The sequence below is a fragment of the Emys orbicularis genome, chromosome 3, assembly GCF_028017835.1.
Source record: "Emys orbicularis isolate rEmyOrb1 chromosome 3, rEmyOrb1.hap1, whole genome shotgun sequence".
NCBI lineage: Eukaryota > Metazoa > Chordata > Testudines > Emydidae > Emys > Emys orbicularis.
The window spans coordinates 72,503,444-72,516,893 of record NC_088685.1 but is presented as its reverse complement, the minus strand read 5'-3'; the positions used below and the strand labels follow the sequence as shown (position 1 = coordinate 72,516,893).

The 13,450-nt window shown below is 43.1% G+C and overlaps 1 protein-coding gene across 1 annotated transcript in view; it reads left to right on the top strand.

Moving 5' to 3' along the window:
• The first annotated feature begins 753 nt into the window (after positions 1–753).
• BACH2 (BTB domain and CNC homolog 2) overlaps positions 754–13,450 on the top strand; it is a 133,649-nt gene continuing 120,952 nt past the window's right edge. Inside the window, exon 1 of the mRNA XM_065401823.1 lies at positions 754–835. The gene's annotated coding sequence lies outside the window, so the exon portion shown is untranslated. The remainder of the gene's footprint in view (positions 836–13,450) is intronic.

Here is a 13,450-nt window from a genome sequence, read left to right as displayed (position 1 = left end):
CTCCCAACATGATGAGGATACATGTTTGCATTAATTTGTCTAATCACTGAATTGCTAACACGCCTAACAATTAAAGAACATACCTGTAAAACAAACCTTTCTGCCTTTTATGGTACTTCTTTTTTCTCTTTGTTCAGTATATTTTAATGTAAACCCAAGTCATGAAATCCTGGCCCCACTGAAGTCAGTAGGAGTTTTGCCATTGACTGTAATGGAGTTTGCATTTCACCTCACTATTGTTTCAGAACGTTCTAGGCAGAGCTGGCTGAAGAACATTAAAAATGTCTTGCTAATTTTCGACATCATTTTTATTTAAATTTTTAATGTTGGAAAAAAATTCAACCTGCTCTACATGAAATGGTTAGAAAATCGCAAATATTTTTCACAAAAAATTCATCAAAGTTTTTGAAATTCAAAGAATTTCAACTGTCTCCAGTTCTGAGCAGCCTTCCCCCACTCTCTCTATAAGCATTTACGTTCTTTACAACAGCAGATGCGAGGCTTGGTAGCTTGCTGGCTTCTTTGATGCATAAAATCCTTTATTTTTTGTTCCTGGGTGTAGTTAGATTTGTAGTTGTGTTTGTTGTAAAAGGAGGCTTGAGAATTTTATAAATTTCCCCATCAAGCTGCTTTTACCCCAATGTGGTGAACAAAAAGACTACTAAATTTGCATATTTCTTACAAAGGATTTTGGTTTTGTTTCCGTTTCTAGGTATAACTATAGGTGTTTCTTACGGCAAAAAAGTTGAACCACACAACATCCAGTTGGAGATAGTAAACTGCCTAAAGCAGCAATTTGTTTGCCTGAAAAGAGTTGCCAGGGGCTGTATGTTGGGTAAGTAATTTTGCACAAGTAGTGTAAAGAGGTTTGTTTTTTGGAATCTCTCCTTACAGTTTTATAGTTTAATATGCTGTCTATTTAACTGTAGCATCTAGAGCACTTATCTAAGATTCATCCCTTGGAAACATTTCCAGAACTTTGCTGGCTAATTTTGAAGCTTCTGGATACAGTGGCAAAATATTGTTCTAGGAACAAGTGCCTACACTTAAATTTAAAAAGAAATATAAAGAAAAATCCACGTGGATCTCTTTGCCCCTTGCCACCTCAGTGTGTTTGTCAGATAAATGACAATGGTGTTGTCCTCAATGGGTTGATCTTTTTGTATTTGTGTGTTTTGCAGCAGTATATTATAGTGTTCTCCACTGCAAACCCCTAATGCAGACGTGCTCCACAGGTGTAAACGGTGATTTGCTTTTCCAAACAATTCCTTCACTGGTAGATTTTTAAGTCCAGAAGGGACCATTAGATCATCTAGTCTGACCTCCTGTATTTTACAGGCCAGAATATTTCACCCAGTTATAAACGAGGGTTCTCCATTATTGATGCTGATGATGCATGAACCAAAAAGAACGTAGTTCCCCTTTCAGGTTTCAGGCTGAGTATATGGGTGTGGCAGTTACAAGCATATTTTGTCTTATAAACTCAGCAAAATTGCTCTGGAAATCATTAAGGCACCCACACACAAAAAATGGAACCACTTCCCAATGCCATTTTTAAAGTCACTTTCCAAAGTAGAACCAATTTTGGTGTGGCTAAGGCTTCAATTAAAAATACTTTCTCCTTTCCTATTTACATTGCCCTCCATTTTGTGATTATTGTGCATACAACACATATTCATAACTCTTTTACTACTACTTCGACTGTAAGTTCCTCAAAATGGTCTTGTAACAACAATTGTCTCCTCTCAGCTGAAGGGCGGGGGCGGGGTAAAGTGACCTAAGATGCGATCCTACCAAGTGTAACTCTCACATTTGAAGTTAAGCATGTGTTTTAAGTGCTTTGCTGGATTGGGCTGGAGCGCTCAGCCCTTACAAGGTAGACTCTTGCATCAAAAGTTTTAAATCCCAGCACAGTTCACTGGGTCCTTCATCCTCCTCAGGTAAATACATTGGATCAATTCAGTCTACTTTTTCTGGAGTAAGACTCTTTTTAAAAAAAAATCCTTTCTGCTCTGTGTAGACCAGGGATCGGCAACCTTTGGCCCGCGGCCCGCCAGGCGTGCCACGTGCCAAAGGTTGCCGATCCCTGGTGTAGACAGTGGACACTTCATGTGAGAATAAAGCTTGTCCTGATGAGCTTGACTAGAATTTCCCCTCTCCAGTTCTGCATTGGGCTGTGTCTGCCAGCTATCCCTCAGGCAGCCATTTCATTGGCGCTGTACATCTATAGAGCACTTTGGCAAAGCCATGCCAAGCCTGATTCTGTATCTGTGTGGAGGCAAGGTAGAAGAAGGACCCATTCATTGGTGTGATGGTGGAACATGTTGGCTGAGGCACCTTGACAGAGGAGTAGAGTGGGGAAATGGTTTGTGGAAAATTATATTTAAAATAAAAACCTATCAAGATATGTACCTTTGACATTTGCTTATAAATTTTCTTGTCTATTTGAAGTGTAAGCTCTTCTGTCGTGTCCTGTGTGACGCTAAAGCACTTAGGAAAAGGATGCCTTGATCCTAAATGGCCCAGTCGGTTTCACCGCAATACAAATACTAAATAACTGTTATGATTGATTTTAAATAGAAGTTGGTTTAATGCTATTTTATATTTTTATTCTTCTCTATTATTGTATTTCAGCCTTATTGGCATTCATAGTAAAAAGCTGGATCGTATTTTTGATCCAGTTGTGTATATAACTCACCCTGAAGTAGTCACGACTCAATCCTAAACCAGATTCAGACCAGGTATCCCAGAGAAAGTACTGCTGTAGCAATTGTAACGATTCTGTGAAATCTCAGCTTTCCAAAGACCTTGATTCTCAATTCCAATACAGCCTTAGATCTCATGTCTTTGAGTTGGGCTATATGTCCATTCAAGAATATGAAAAGGTTGCTTGTCCAGCTTCTTGAGTGGTCTGAACTGTTACGTACCTACAATATTTTTAAGCAGCCAAGTAAATGTTAATTGTTTCACAAGTAGCTTTTTCCAACTATTGAATAATGTTGAGTATCTTCTATAAGCAATTGTTTTTTCAGCTGCTGAGTGGTACTAAATATTAAATATTTTGCAGCTGTTCAGTTGCTTTATACATTTTAAGTTTCATGTTATTTTGTTATTTGATGGCTCGGCACACACAAGCTAGTGAAAGGCTGTGGTAGCAGAAGAGCACATGTGTTTTCCTGATGCATCTTTATATGTTGTGGATAGTTTTAGCTGCAGCCCAATAAGCAGTTATGTAGTACATGAAATTTGTGGAAGTTTGTGGTTTTATAGCATTTTTTTCCTCAAATGTTTAGAACTTTCTTACAAAGTTGTATGTTGCACCCAGGCCAGGAGATTGGTTTGTTTCCCCTCAGGCTTCAGGACTCTTTATCACCATACATTCCTCACACAAACAATTCATAAGTTTCGTGGTAGGCAGGGACCACTACTAGTATCATGTCCTACCTTTTCGCTGCCCCAAGGGTCTTTACCAAGGTCCTGTCGGCTGCCGCAGCCAGTGTTCACTAGATGGGGATAATTGCCTTTCCCTACCTGGACAATTGGCTCTTGAAAGGTTGCCTATTTCTCAAGGCACAGACAGCAACCAGCAAAGCCCTAGCTCTGTTCCACTCACTAGGCCTCCGCTTCAATGTGGAATAGTCTACTCTCATGCCCGCTCAACACACAGGCTTCATCAGGATCACTCTTCCGCTACCAAGGTTTACTTGTCTAAGGACAGTTTTGCCACAATGTCTAACCTTGTTTTAACAATACAGCAAAGCCAGTGAAATGCAGTAAGGGCTTGCATGCAACTTCTGGGCCATATGGAAGCCGGTACATTTGTGACACCCTTACCAAGACTGCGCACTTGATGTCAAGCACTTGACATCCCCAGCAAGCACAATCTATCCAAACAGCTGTCTGTACTTCAGAAAGTCCTTGATTCTTTAGATTGGTGGAGGAATCCAAAAAAATGTGCATGGGAGTTCCATTCCTACAGCCTCTTCTTATGAGGCTCATCATCACCACAGATGCTTCCCTGATAGCCTGGGTCTCTCATTCCCAGAACGTCACAGCTTGGGACTAATGGGCACCTCAGGAGGTGATCCTCTATATCAACATGCTAGCGCTCAAAGCAGTTCACTACGCTTGCCAGCACTTCCTACCCCATACCGGAGGTTGCCCAATCAGAGTAGTGCTGGATAACGGAGCAGCAATGTATTATATCAATTGACAAGGAAGAGCAAGATCCTAGTCCTGTTGCACCAAATCTGTAAAACTATGGAACTGGTGCATATCACACTGCGTAGAGATCTCAGTGGCTTATCTACAGGATGACAGAACGTAGCGGCAGACTCCCTTAGCAGACACTTCTGCACTGACCACAAATGGAAGCTGGATAACAAGATATTCAGAAAGAAATGTCTGTCTTGGGTTTATCCAGAGATAGATCTCTTTGCAACTCCATCCAGTCCGAAGTGCAGATGATTCTGCTTGAGAGAAAGGAGCCACCACAAATCAATGAGAGACGCCCTGATCATTCCTTAGCCTTGTGTATTGCTATATGCTTATTCCCCTCATGCTTCTCCTGCTCAAGGTCCTGAACAAATTGAAACAGGAGATATTCATAGCCATCGTAGCACCGGCATGCCCAAGCCAGGTGTCATTTGCAGAGCTGTAGTTCGTATGCCCCAGCAACCACTCCTCTGTCTTCCCCTGATAGCAACTCTCCTCATCCAGGAGTCGGGATCCATCATCCACCCCAACCTCTGAGCGCTTCACCTCGAAGCGTGGCTCCTAGTTGGCTCTCTGGTGAGAGTGTTTTTCCCAAGCCTTACACTTCAAAGGAAGAAACAAGCCTCCTTACACTAGATGTTAAAAGAGCCTTTGCCTGATGCCTCAACTGGACTTGGCCCTTTAGGACGTCTCCTACACTCTTCATCTCGATTGTAGAACGAATGAAAGGGCATCCGATTTCCTCCCAAAAACTGTCTGAGTTGCAGGATGCATCTTGTCCTGTTATAAAGTCGCAGGGGTTCATCCCCCTCTGATAGTAATTGTGCACTCCATCAGGGCTCAGTCTACCTCTGTTGCCCACCTGAAAAATATGCTTGTCTCAGATATCTGCAGGGCAGCCACCTGGTCTTTGTTGCACACGTTTTCCCAGCATTATGCTCTCTTAACTGTTTCCAGAGCTGATGTGGCTTTGCTGATGCTGTTCTACGAATCATACTGAATCCGCCGCCTCAACACTTTCCTCTGTGATGGAGGTACTGCTCGGGAGTCTCCTGACAAGGGTAAGGACACTACTCGAAGAAGTAGAGGTTACTTACCTTCAAGATGTGTGTCAGTATGCATGCTCCATTGCTCGCCCTCCTTCTCCCCGTCTCAGTCTCTCACTGGACTTTTGTGGGTGAGAAGGAACTGGAGTGGCAGTAGTCTGCCCCTCCCTACATGCCTCATACCAGAGTATGAGAGTGTCTAGGGCGTAGACCCATGGATAAATATCTTTGATCAAGAGTGTACAGATGCATGCACATCCTGACATGGAGCACCCATAGGGGGACACATCTCAAAGAACTCCAGTTATTGTACAAGGTAAGTAACCTCTTCCTCCTGAATTTCAATATTTTAGAGGTGGAGGAGATGATTCCCCAAATAACTTGTACATAAATCCCACCATTTGACCAGATTTCTAGTAACACAGATTCTTTTTTTAAAATAATTAGATGCTACCGTGTAGTGACAGCTGTTTTAAGCGTCAGCTGGCTCTAACCCCTCTTCTTCCCATTGCCCTGCTTTGCTTCCGCCATCACCTTCTCTCCACAGTTTTCTGAGACATCTGTATCTATTGGATACTCACATACTTGCATGTGCACACATGCCAAAAATGTAGCCATTCACAGTATTTGGATTGTACGTGGATATCTCTGCATATTAAGATAGTAGTAAGTCTGGCAGAGCTGAAGACAGCCTTGAAACTGAATGATCTCTCAAAGATGAACTCCAGTAATTCAAGAAGGCAACAAAAAAGGAGGCCAGGTCATCATCTTCAAGACCTTCTGGTAGGCTATACATTTGCAGAAGTGACCTTTTAGTAGCAGTCATCAGAGCTTGAAACTTACCTTGAATAGAAATTAAGTGGGTCAGCTGGGCTTTCAACCTCTCTGTTCCTCTTTTTAGCCTCTGCTAAGCAAATACTCATTTTGGAGATTTTGATATGAATGTAACACAGTTCTCATGCTAATTCTGATTAAGAAGTCAGAAATGATATGTAAAGGGCCTTTTATATGCAATTTTACCTGTTAGTGACAGTTCTCCCACAAGTGCTTGAGTCCTTTTTCTTTTAGAAGAGAGTACAGAACGTTTTGAGCGCTTCATTCTCCAAAGTACTAGGAAGGCTACTTTACAGTCGGGGCCCAGAGTTGCAGGCAGGCTCATGCTCAGCTTGGAGGGACATTTTTGTTTGACCTCTGATTCCGGCACAGCAACTCTTTCCCTTCTTACATGCTCTTTATCCTGTTTTTTAATCTCCTCTTCTCCTTCTGTTCTTTTCCAATTTCCATTTCTACATCTTTCCCCTCTGTCACCCAGTCACTGCTCTTATTAACTGTATTTCTTCCTATTCTCCCACATTTCTGTTGCTTTCCCCTCTTCACTTTCACAAATCTTCTACTCACCTGCTCCTCTGAAACTTCCTTTTAGCCGCTGGTGACATCCGTCTTCCTAATCCTGGTTCCCGGTACAGACCCATACTGCCCTCCCATCTCTGCCACACCTCCTTACTTTCCTACCATCGGTCTTTTTTTAATTCCTATCTCCTACTACTCCTCCATCCCTCTTTCTGCTCCCTCATGAGCTCCTACTCTGCCTCTATTAAGCTGTCTACCATTTATGGTTTTTACATCTCCATCTTCTCATCCTCACTGCCTCCTGTTGACTATGTCTATCCACTTCCCTTTTCTTCAGAGTTTTCTCCTTTCCCCACATATCATGCTCTGTAGCCTCCAGGCATGGTAGCCTGGGACTCATCCCTTGTCTCTTGCCGCTTCCAGTTCCTCCTTCCTCGTATTTATCCCCTGTCTCTGAACTGCATTCAGTCTGGCTCTTCCTGCCTCGCTGTGTTACTATGATCCATGGAAAAAGCAACAGAGAGTCCTGTGGCACCTTTAAGACTAACAGATGTATTGGAACATAAGCTTTCGTGGGTGAATGCCCACTTCGTCGGCATGTTACCATGCATCCGACGAAGTGGGCATTCACCCACGAAAGCTTATGCTCCAATACATCTGTTAGTCTTAAAGGTGCCACAGGACTCTCTGTTGCTTTTTACAGATCCAGACTAACACGGCTACCCCTCTGATACATGATCCATGGACACTCTCTCATCAAGTCACTTTCCTGACTTTTCCTTCTGCCTCCCAAAACTCTGCCCCACCCAATAGCCCAGCACTCCTCTATAATTGCTCCCCACTTTGCTCCTAGCACCATGTTACTTTTTTACTTTATTACTCAGTTAGGCCCCAATTCAGTAGAGCACTTCTGCAAATGCTTATATCCCCTGAAGGAGAAGAAAAAGGAAAACTTGTCCATTTGTCTTTAATAAGGATGATCCAGAGAACCTAATTCTGAACTTTAACACTGGTGCAATTCTATTGACTTCAATTGGGCAGCTCCTGATTTACACTAATAAAGAATCAGAATCAGACCCAGGGAGGGAGAGGTGGAGGTTTGAAGGAGGCAGCTGGATCTGATCCATTTGTTTTCTCCAAACCTCCAAGTTTGAAGAAAGAGAATTCTCAAATAAGAGAAAAGTCATGTTTCTATTCAATAAATTCAGTTTGTAGCTATCTTAAGGATTCCCCACCACTTGAATGTATATCTACCAGCACTGGCACTTTTGTCATTAGCTTTCTTCTGTTCTGTTCTATATAGAGTCTTAAAGCATGCTCACTACCTTATATCTGAGCACCTTCCAATAGCACATTAAGCAGTGTGACTACACTTCTTTCACGTGTTGTTTGTTCTCTCATCCTCCCTCTGCCTTAGTTATGAGTCACTTGTCTGGCCTCTGTGAATCAGTGCTGCTAGTCTTCACAGGAGTGGGGTTTTGGAGCAGCCTGTATTACAGTATGAACAACTGAGTGGGAAGCAGTGGAGAGTTAGAGGGAAACTAGAGATCTTAGTCTAGTAAAGCTCAAAAAAATTGATGCTAGATTAGTTGTCCATTGCTGTTTTAGTACCACACACTTACTGGAAGTAACCAGTTATTAAAGTCATTTAAGGCTTGTCTACATGGAGCAGCAACATGCACTATAAGGGTTTGATTTCTGAAGTGCACAGATGTGTTGTGCATTAATTGGTCCATGTAGACGCTGATGGTATGCACTAGTACGCTTTAATGTGGTGCTGTTTGAGACAGTACTATGCCAAAGGGCACTTGAGAACCTTTAGAGAACACCAGCAGGGTCTACGTGGACCAATTAATGTGCAACATATTACCGTATATACTCGATCATAAGCCGGTTCGTTTATAAGCCGACCCTCCCAAGATGGATACGTAAAAATGGAACATTTTTATGACCCATTCATAAGTCGACCCTATAATTCAGGGGTCAGCAAACTTTGGCTCCCAGGCCATCAGGATAAGCTGCTGGCGGGCCGAGATGGTTTGTTTACCTTGAGTGTCCACAGGCACGGAGGTAAACCTAAGTAAACAAAGTGTCTCGGTGCGCCAGCTGCTTACCCTGACGGGCCAGGAAGGCAACGGGTGGGGAAATGATTTGGGGGGGAGAAGCTGGGGGTCAGGGGAGTAACCCCTGTGACCACCCCCCACATGACCTCACCCCTAGCCCGGGACCCCCACACTCTCCCCATCCCATCCCTCCCCACCTTATCTGGGGAGGGCTAGGGGAGGATGTCTCTGGCCTGGCAGGAGCTGCTCCGGCAGGCTGGGCAGCGCGGCCACAGCCTCCTCCGGCGGACCAGACTGGGCGGCGTGGCCGCAGCATGTTCCAGCGGGCTGAGCCAGGCCGTGCAGCCACAGCCTGCTCTGGGGGGCGGGGCCGGGCGGCGCGGCCACAGCCTGCCAGCCCTGGAGCTGCAGCTGCTTCAGAGGCTGGGGGGAGAGCAGCGCGGCCAGAAGCAGAGAAACTCTGGCCCCACCTCTTCCCTGCTGGCTGTGCTGCCTCTCCTTGCTCCCTCTGTTGGGGGGAGGGGCTGTGTCCCACCTCTCCCTCTCTATACCTGTTCATAAGCCGACCCCCTTCTCCGGTGCTTCCCTTTTTTACTAAAAAAATTTGGCTTATGAATGAGAATATACGGTAATTCACTCAGAAATCACATCCCTGTAAAGCACATTACCCCACTGTGTATACAAGCCCTTATCTGCATATTGAAAAGGTAGTTTTCCTCTGTAACATTGGGTAACTGATAGCCAAGACTCAACATATTTATCCAGGTTTGGAGATCAATAAAGTTTTATCTTGCTGGAGAGCAAGAAGAATAGGAGAAGTGTCTGGGGAGGGGGACAGTTGTTTCTTGCTTTTTTCAGTAATGAGTTTACTGTATGTCAGGGGTCGGCAACGTTTGGCACGCGGCTCGCCAGGGTAAGCACCCTGGCGGGCCGGGCCAGTTTTATTTACCTGCTGACACGGCAGGTTCAGCCGATCGCGGCCCCCACTGGCCGCGGTTCGCCGTCTCGGGCCAATGGGGGCGGCGGGAAGCGGCGCGGGCGAGCACCCCCATTGGCCCGGTGCTTACCCTGGCGAGCCGCGTGCCAAACGTTGCCGACCCCTGCTGTATGTAATCTGATGCCTACTATTTTTTGGTTAGATAGCCACGACATGCTCATCAGGCCTCCAAGTGGGAGAGTTACTGTTTTCTTTTCAATTTAACCATTTTACATGGAGGTAGAGATTGGTGACTGAAGCATATTGCTTAATATTCTTAAGTCACCAATACATGACTAACTCTGCCATTACAATACGTCCTTCAGGTGATTGTAAAATAAAAGGAGAAGTGAACTTGTCTGGTTTCATTACGATGGCAATAGAATCCATAGTGCATCTCTGAGACCAGAAGCCCTGTTATGTTATGGACCAAATTATATAGACTGGATAAACACTGAAATCAGCTTACTCATAAAACATCCTCTTGTCTTACCTAAATCTGAGTAGAAAAAATAAATATGGGGGAGCAAATATTTATTCAGAACTTCCTCTTACTATTTACCGAATAGGAAGCTGTCTTATGTCAGTTTCTGCATAGAAACGTTTGTTGGCAGATTTACACCTGCTTTTATAACCATGTGTACAATAATCAAGGAGGGCTTCTTTACCTAAGTTCTCATCAGTTTTCCATTAATGTACACAGATGTCCAGCAGAGGATACAGTAGGATTTTGTTTATCTGAAAGTCAAAGGGAGCACTGAATAAGTGTTTGGCTTGCAGAACTTAAGGAGAAGTGATGGAATTTTCTGTCTGAAATACTGTTATTTGGCAAAGAGAAAGAGAGACTTTTGCACCTAGTGATATAGTATTGTTGGGTCCTGCTCACCGGTGAACATGAACAATAATACACCACAACATTGCGTTGTACAACATCCACCATACAAACTCTACCCCAAACACCTTCATGTAATTAAAAAATAGAGCTACAATGATAAGTAATAGTAGAATGAGAAGAAGATTAATGGGCAGGTTTTCAGATGAGATTTGAGAAGAGATTGAGAGTTGAAGAGGGACAGAGAAACCCTCAGGTTTTTCCATGTGACCAATGTAAACTTTTTGGGTCAGGGAACAGCTTTTTGGTGTGTGTGTGTGTGGGGGGGGGGGGGGGGATAACTGACATTCTTTAGGCGCTAACACAATAATAATCAAATATTTAAAATACAAAGAAAAGGGCTCTTTCACCAACAGTAGTGAGGTTGTGTGATTCTTTACTTGAGAATTTCAAGTGGAAAAAAAATTAAAAACTATTTCAGAATGTATTTTGATACTAGATCAGGGATCAGTAACCTTTGGCACACGGCCCGCCAGTGTATGCACCCTGGTGGGCTGGGCCGGTTTGTTTACCTGCCGCGTCCGCAGGTTCGGCCGATCGCGGCTCCCACTGGCCGCTCCAGGCCAATGGAGGCTGCGAGAAGCGGCAGCCAGCACATCCCTCGGCCAGTGGGAGCCGCGATCGGCCGAACCTGTGGACGTGGCAGGTAAATGGCTCGGCCCGCCAGGGTTGCTGATCCCTCTACTAGATTAATCCATATTGATACTTACTGAACAGCTTGAAAGTAATAAAAGACTTCAGCACTGTGGCACAGTTGTTATGCATATATTTTTTAAAATTTTGAAATTTTCCTTTTGCATATAGGATGAAATGGAGGGCGGAGGGGGAATAAAATCTGTACTCATGTTTTCTGTTTGAATTACATTGGTATAGAGAAGTAGAGAGAGATTACAAAGTAGCATTAATTATTTTTAACTGCCTTTATCTGTTCTCGTCTTTATAAGGAATCTTTTATTTTGTTCTCCAGTGCCCTTATTTTTTTTAATCATGGTATTTAGGAGTTGTTGCAAAATAAACTAAACAGGAACCACAACAGACAAAATTACTCACCTCACATTTTGCCTACCTATTCTACAGCAAAGTTAACATTTATGTATGTTTGTACACCACCCACTGGTATGCAGCGCTAGACTGGAAAGGTTTTTTTAGCATTGGCGGTGCTTTCTTGAATCCAGCTGCTAAGTCTATATTGCATGCCTGCTTGAATTCCAAAATCATTGTACCTCTCCCTTAATCCCTGTTTCTTTTTTTACTCTTACCTTCTTTTTAGTTTACCTTGTATCTTGGAGCAATAAACTTCAAACACTTTATGGAAGTCAGGGTCAAAAAGCCCTGTTGCTTTGTGTTTTGCTAAACCTGGTTGTCCATACTGATACAGGGAACTAATTAGATGCACAGACCATTTTCAGATCTGGCCAGCATGATCTGTCTCCTACCTGCAGTATGGGAATGTCTCCATCCATTTCCTTCCAAATTTAGTTGAAAGTATGTGAACTATCATAATGTTCTCAGGTAACATATGAAAGATCCCTTTTAGGAATCCCTAAATGATAGTTTGAAGATTGAAGCTACCCACTGGATTTTAAGTTAGTCTAAATAAATGTATGAGAAGCAATCTTATAAGCTTGTTGTAGCTTTCTTTCATTAACCAGCTTTACTTTCCAGTTACATGCTATGTTAAAGGGCTTGAATAAGAGCTTGCATTAAGATGTTTTCCCATCATACACACTCATTACATGTTTCTGTTGAAATACCCTTGTGTTCCCATCCAAGCATTTTTCAAAAAGAGAAACTACAAACTTTTCGGACGCGTTTTATTAGTTTCCAGCCAGCAAATCACCTTTCTTTTTCCTCTTTGCTTTTTCATCTCTGCTTTCTCCTTTCCCCACACCTACTCCTTTTGAATTTTGTGTATTTTCTCTACCTGCCCCAGCACCCTCCTTGTTCCTGCCTTTGCTTCTCCTCTTATTTCTATGCACCGTCCTTTCCTTTCCCCTCTTAATTTCAGTGCAACCCCTTTTTTATTTCATGCTCATTTTTCTTTTCAGAGGCTCTTAATATTCTTATGTTCTTCTCATCTCTCAAAGCCTTACTATGAAGTGCTGGAAATGGCTCCCTCTACAGCCCGTCAATATTGATCCTTCCATCATCCATTTGAGGATGTAAAGTGCAACCTCTTAAAGGCTCAGTGTACACTCTCATTCATACTCCTAGATCTTACTGGCCTAAGGAGCAACAAAGACTGCATTTAGTCGTGAGTTAACATCCCAGTATCCTCTCCCTCTCCTCACTGTTGGTGTCTCTTCACCATAGTGGGTTTTTTTTCCCCCCTCCTCCCTGTCTGGTTCTGACAAAACTGGGTGACTGGGTCACAAAATGGCAGATGGAATTCAGTGTTGATAAGTGCAAAGTAATGCACATTGGAAAACATAATCCCAACTATACATACAAAATCATGGGGTCTAAATTAGCTGTTACCACTCAAGAAAAAGATCTTGGAATCATCGTGGATAGTTCTCTGAAAACATCTTCCCAAGGTGCGATGGCAGTCAGAAAAGCTCACAGAATGTTAGGAACCACTAGGAAAGGGATAGATAATAAGACAGAAAATATGATACCGCTATATAAGTCCATGGTGTGCCCACACCTGGAATACTGCCTGCAGTTCTGGTAGCCCCATCTCAAAAAAGATATATTAGAATTGGAAAAAGTACAGAGAAGCAACAAAAAATGATAAGGGGTCTTGAACAGGTTCCATTTGAGGGCAAATTAAAATGAATGGGACTGTTCAATTTAGAAAAAGAGATGACTAAAGGGGGATATGATAAAGGTCTATAAAATCATGAATGGTGTGGAGAAAGTGACTAAAGAAGTTTTATTTTCCCCCTTCAAATAACACAAGAACCAG